Below are 5,330 nucleotides of genomic sequence, written 5' to 3' on the forward strand. Positions count from 1 at the left end.
CACTGGGAAGGCAAAGCGAGACTCCCTTCAGCCCAGTTTTCCCCTGGCTGGCGACTCTCATTTCCCAAGTCTGACTTAATGGCTTAGATCTGTGTGTAACTGAAATACATATTGGATGTTAATCAAAAGAAATAAACAAAATGAGTCAAAAGAAAATCTGCCCAAAGGACTTTCAGGTGAATCTAACTGCTTGTTTTCCAAGCACCTCTGCACTTGATTTTTTTGCAGCAAAGGTTCTGGGAAAGGGGATAGTGTTTAAATTATTGTTTCCTTTAAAATGTTATCCCCATGACACATGCTTCAAATTTTATGAAAGCAGTTCCTTTGAAAATTATCTTCTTATGTTTTCTTTCTTTCACAATTTATTCTAACTGAGAATAAACTGATTTTTCATCATGACACTCTTTTCTCCAGAGAATAGCATTGTTTTTCTTTTATTATTTTCTGGTTCAGTCCATTTAGGTCATGCTCCTCCTCCACTTCCTCACCACACTAAGTAGAGTCAGGGGTTAGTTAAGGAAAGATTTGTTTGAGTCCTTCCAATTTTAAGCTCATGACTCAAAAAGAAAAAGAAAAAGAAAAAGAAAAAGAAAAAGAAAAAGAAAAAGAAAAAGAAAAGAAAAAAGAAAAAAAAAAAAGAAAAAGAAAAAAAAAAGAAAAAGGAAAAGGAAAAGGAAAAAAGAAAAAAGAAAAAAGAAAAAAGAAAAAAGAAAAAAGAAAAAAGAAAAAAGAAAAAAGAAAAAAGAAAAAAACACGCTTGATTTCTTGTTCTTAATGGGTTGATTGCCAGATCATTTCTTTAAAATTATAGCACTTGTTTCCTGTTTTCAAAGGCTAAAATCATCCACTTAAGCAAGACTAAAAAAACCCCTCCAAACGGGTGCCTAATTTAGTTTGCATAGCTAGAGCAATAACAGCTCTATCAGACTGCAGGTGTCACAATACCCCCACACACATAGAGAAAACTTAAAAACAGGCGGCAGTCTTACTGAACCCAAAAGAATATTTTTTAGCAGAGTTCATGCTGCTTTGCTCATGAGGTCAGGCTATAGAAAAGCAGCTGACACTATGATATTGAAGGCTCCAGTGGTTTTCCTGCAGGAATAGATGGATGACCTGGTTGCTTTATATTGCTGACTTTGTCCATTAAAACGGCAAAATAAAAACTGGTTTTCCTCATGTGGGTTTCTCCTTAATGAGATTTGTTCCTTGTCATCAAACTTATTTGTATGCTTTTTTCCCTCAGTCTCTTTTTCTTAATACTTTTTGAATTTCCTGACTTCCCAGTTTTGATCGTCAGGATGCAGTTCATCCAAGGCTAAAGTGTTCTGACATGATCCATGCCAAAAATAAGGGGAAAATAGCAAGATTTATTAGATTTTATACATACACCTTATGATTTCAGTGCAGTGTTTAACGCCTGTTCAGAAGGATCAGGATTGTTCAGGAATATTTTCAGGTAATAAAATTCAGACCTGTGATCAATGCCAGGTTTCAGCTCCAGGGGCTGAGTTCTTAAGAGTTTTGCTGGAGGTTCCACTCAGGTCAATCCCTAGAACTTAATCCAAATATTTGGAGAGAGGAATCATGTCTCACATATATTTCCAGAACAGCTTTAATACGATTTCTCTCATTTACAGATTATATTTGGTCTTTCATAATATACATATATAACTTACATATCTGTGATTTCTATTTTTCTTTTTTTTTCTTTTTTTTTCCCTCACAGGTAAATTTGTCTTCATGTCCTCAGAATTATCACGATTAGAAACATACATGTTCATCCAAAATCCCATTGTTTTCCCAGTGCTATGATCAGATCAGTCATTCAAACAGCTCATCATATAATTTAAGGATAGCTTGATCCTGCTATTTCCCCACTCTTCCTGCAGCCATATCGTGTTATACATGTGTAGACTGAAGAGCTCACTCATCAAAGACTAAATCCCATATTTCATAATACGAAAGCCAAGAAAGAATAAAGCTCAACAAGAAAGAGTATTTTGAAAGCCTTTATATGTGATAGTAGCTTCTTCTTTGAAGAAGTTGTTTCACCTTTTTTATGGGCTGTTTATGACTGCAGAAGATATGTGAAGAAAAATGCTGACCAGACCAGTATACTTTTCTCCCGTTCTGCCTCCTGATAAGAGAAGCTACATCAGGAACAGACAGAGTGGAGATGCAGTTTTCTAAAAAGTCTCATGCAGGAGTCAATTTACTGTACATTCTTGTATAAGTCATGCTCTAGGTATTACTCCCTTACTTAAAAGACTTTTCTTTCTGCATCAGACACCTCCTTTTTACTGGCTATATAAATTCCATAATTCTAAGTGGTTTAACTTCTGAATTAGCTTAGCATTGAAATTGATACAACAGCCCAAAACAGCAGAACAAAGAAAATAGAAATATTTTTTTAGCCAGGTAAAAGGAAACTGAAGTGAAAAAAATCTGCAGCACTCCTAGCTGGAATCAGGCTACAAATCTGCATCTTTACATGTTTGATTTCCTATTGTTTTCACATTGGAAGAAACCTATCTCACTTGCTTTGGCAGCACATATACTAAAATCAGAACAATACAGAGAAGATTAGCATGGGCACAGCACAAGGATGACACAAAATTTTGTTAAGCATTCCACTGAGCTGTTGGAGCAGGTCCAGAGGAGGGCCAAGAAGATGGTCAGAGGGATGGAGCACCTCCCTGATGAGGACATGCTGAGAGAGGTGGGGCTCTTCATCCTGGAGAAGAGAAAGCCCCAGGGAGACCTTATAGAGGCCTTCCAGTATCTGAAGGAGGCCTACAGGAAAGCTGGGGAGGGCCTTTTATAAGGGCATGTAGTGACAGGACAAGGGGAAATGGTTATAAACTGGAAGAGGATAGATTTAGACTAGACACTAGAAGAAATTCTTTACTGTGAGGGTGGTGAGACACTGGAATACGTTGCCCAGAGTGGCTGTGGATGCCTCACCCAGGAGTCATTCAAGACCGGGTTGGATGGGGCTTTGAGCAACCTAGAGGGAGTTGTCCCTGCCTATAGCAGGGTGTTGGAACTAGATGATCTTAAAGGTTCCTTCCAATCCAAACCATTCTATGATTCTATGATATGATTCTACAGTATTTTTATTTGCCCAGAGAAGCTGTGGATACCCATCCCTGGAGGTGTTCAAGGCTGGGTTGGATGGGGCCCTTGTCAGATGAGCTGGTGAGTGGCAGCCCTGCCCACAGCAGAGAGGTGGAACTGGACAATCTTTAAGACCCCTTCCAACCTAAGCCATTCTACGATTCTATCTTAAGTACTGTTTGACACGTGTTTGAATTCTCATGAGAAAAATAATAATCAGTTGGTTTTGGTAAATTTCTGCAATTTCTACTATTCTACTACTTCAGATTCAAGCCCTATTTCATTTTGTTTAAGCTCACTTGAAGCCAATTTGGTACAATTCCTTGGTTTGACTTTTAGCTCCAAGTCTGAATCCCTGATAAAAACCATATCTCAAACCAGATAAGAACAGCCTGGCCTGGGTTCACTGTGAGCTCTGGTGACTCTGAATTCCACTCAAACCTTGTGCAGAAGAAAGTGTGCTGCTTTGAGTTAGCAACTTTCCAGCCGTTTCTCACCTGCAGGCCACATCTGTCTAACTCATCAACAGAAATGGGCAAATCTGGGCCTAGGACCGAACTGCTTTGAGATGTTTGTGGAAAAGCTAGGAAATCCCTGTCACTCCCTATTACGATTAAGCAATCACTTTCCCTGGGAACCTGCTTCTGCTGGATCAGATGAGCCCTCAGCCCTGCAAGTGGTCTTTTTGTTTGTGTATCTTTTCTGCTCCTCTGTTTACTTAAAGGGACGGAATTGTCAGATCTTGTAAGGCCGGGCTGAGTAACTGATGGCCTGTCCACCTCAGACTTGCATTTTTTAGATTTACTTTTTTTTTTCTTTTTAAAAGAGGAATCTTATCCAAACATCCAAACATGAGTGAAATGGGAAGATTTATGGAAGCAAAGAAGAGAAAAGTGGAAAAGGAAGTTTATGCTGTTTTTTTTTTTAGAGACGCTGCTGTGTAAATGCACTGAAAGAATCTTTTGGATATTTGGGCTTTTGCATAACAGCCAGAGACACAGAGCAATTAGATTTTCTAAGTATAAGCAAGAGAATCTGTTTTGTTTATACAGAAAAGTTCCCCAGAAGAGAGGCAGGAGCGGAGACATAAGTAATAAGCACATATGTTTGGAAAGAGTATAATGTACTTATAAATATTATAGTGGCGTCGCTATAGTTAAGGGTCTGGCAAAAATTCTGTTGTAAACCCCTCTTGTCAGAGGTTCAGAATGGAGCTGTAAAAATTCCAGGCTGCAACTTGGCATGTGAGGGCTGCAGGCAGGAGTGCAGGTTTCCCTCCTGCCCCCTCGGCAGCTTGGCATGAGCCCGATTGCCCATGGGGAATGGTGCTAGGCAGAGCCCTCGCCTTTCTCTCCAAAAAGCAGATGGTTTGTATTTCTGCCTTGCCAGAGAAGCTGGAATATTGGAAATGTAGTGGGACATGTATTTGTGCTGCAGAGAGCAACACTAGCGTATGGATGTGTGGTAGATAGAAACAAACCTTGCAAATGAGTGAACCCTTTCAGATTTAGCCCCAGTCTACATGTCTCTAGATGCTTGGTTTCACAAAGGGAAAATCATGCAACTCTTTAGGAAGTTGCCTTCATAAGCAAAACCACAGAGGATTGCAAACCAATTAATGATTTTAGAACTGAACTTTTCTTGAGTTTATTCATGGTTTACTGGTTGCACTTTGTTAGCTGTTGAACTTAATGACAAAAGGAAGCACCAGGGTCTGTTCTTGATCCACAGACTATAAGGCTGTGATTTTTTTTGTATTAACTGGCAAATCTGGCACTGGTAACAAAGGGAAACTTAACCAGGAGTAAAAAGGAATTCAGCTGCAAGAAATTTAGGCTATCCAAACAAGCAGAGTGAAAAAAGAGTATTTTACATTTGGTCAGTGTATATGCTCTTTTAATTAAACAACATAACATCAGAAAAAGCCCACTGTATTCTGCTAAGCCAAACACCTTAGGGTTCCTGCACCCAGTATCTGAGGTTTGTTTTTACCAAACAGGAGCTGCAAATCAGCATGCAAAGGATCAAATGGGACACTGGAAGTTTTTTATTTAGGAGATGGTGGATACATATGCACTAAGCATATAGAGAGCTGAAATTGCGTAGGGACTTAGGGACCTAGTTTTGGGGCTTACTTTTCATGTGCATGTCACCTGATCTGGTCTGTGTGGCTTAGGTATGTATTACTAGCTATTAAATTATCATTGATG

At 39.1% G+C, this 5,330-nt stretch overlaps 1 non-coding gene across 1 annotated transcript; it reads left to right on the forward strand.

Annotated features, from left to right (window-relative positions):
* The first annotated feature begins 2,540 nt into the window (after nt 1-2,540).
* Nucleotides 2,541-2,643, forward strand: LOC112531981. The gene has a single exon (XR_003074181.1). It is a non-coding gene; the product is annotated as a U6 spliceosomal RNA (small nuclear RNA).
* Nucleotides 2,644-5,330: the final 2,687 nt, after the last annotated feature.

Source organism: Gallus gallus, chromosome 2, assembly GCF_016699485.2.
Source record: "Gallus gallus isolate bGalGal1 chromosome 2, bGalGal1.mat.broiler.GRCg7b, whole genome shotgun sequence".
Classification (NCBI taxonomy): Eukaryota; Metazoa; Chordata; class Aves; order Galliformes; family Phasianidae; genus Gallus; species Gallus gallus.